The sequence below is a fragment of the Geospiza fortis genome, unplaced genomic scaffold (genome assembly GCF_000277835.1).
Source record: "Geospiza fortis unplaced genomic scaffold, GeoFor_1.0 scaffold153, whole genome shotgun sequence".
Lineage (NCBI taxonomy): Eukaryota > Metazoa > Chordata > Aves > Passeriformes > Thraupidae > Geospiza > Geospiza fortis.
In genome coordinates this window covers 668,828-669,696 of record NW_005054498.1, presented here as the reverse complement: position 1 = coordinate 669,696, position 869 = coordinate 668,828, and the positions used below count along the sequence as shown (strand labels likewise).

The window sequence follows — 869 nt, the reverse complement described above, 5'->3', positions numbered from 1 at the left end:
CCCAGAGGAACAGCAGCTGCCTCTTCCACTGGATCTTCAGAGGAAGACCATACCCTTTTACAGGATCTCTGCTCCAGCAGAACCACCCCTGACACTCCAGGAGGGCTGCAGCCACAATTCCAATGGGGCTGCTGCCAACACCCTGACCCACAGGGTGTCAGGTTGTGTTCTGACTCTGTCAGTGTTGGTTTGGTTTACTGCATTGTTTATTTTATCCTTTTATTTTCTTCCCTAATAAAGAACTGTTATTTCCTGCTCCCATATTTTTTACCTGAGAGCCCCTTAATTTAAAATTTATAGCAATTTGGGGGGGGGTGGGGGTGTTCACATTCTCCATTTCAGGAGAGGCTCCTGCCTTCTTTAGCAAGCACCTGTCTTTCCAAACCAAGACACAGGGAAAAGGGGCTGTGGTCTCCAGGAAGGTGCTATTGTGGCAGCAAACCCTAAAATGGGGAATAATGCGCATTGACTCCATGAGTGCAGAAGGCTGAGTAATTGCTTTATTGCAATTGATTGCTTTATTATTTTATACTATGCTATACTCCTAAGAAAAACCCATTGCCCTTGCCAGACAGCTCAGTACAGCTTTGACCTAATTGTCAATCAAATTGTCAATCAATCAATCAAAACACCATCACCAGAGTCCAGGTAAGAAATCTCTCTTTGGTGAACAATTTCCATAACACATTCCGCGTGTGCATAACAACGGGTGCAGCAAATGAAGAGCAGAATTGTTTTAATTCATTAATTGAATTTAATTCTTCTTTAATTCTTTCTCACAGCCTTCCCCAGGAAAATCCTGGGAAAGTCTCTCTCTGTTCAGAGGATGTGTGATTATCACAGAGTGCAAGGTGGCCTGGGCTGAGCAT

General features: G+C 44.1%; 1 protein-coding gene across 1 annotated transcript in view; it reads right to left on the bottom strand.

The window, feature by feature from the left end:
- FAM20A (FAM20A golgi associated secretory pathway pseudokinase) overlaps positions 1 to 869 on the bottom strand; it is a 24,300-nt gene that overhangs the window by 5,409 nt on the left and 18,022 nt on the right. The gene's annotated exons all lie outside the window — the stretch shown is intronic.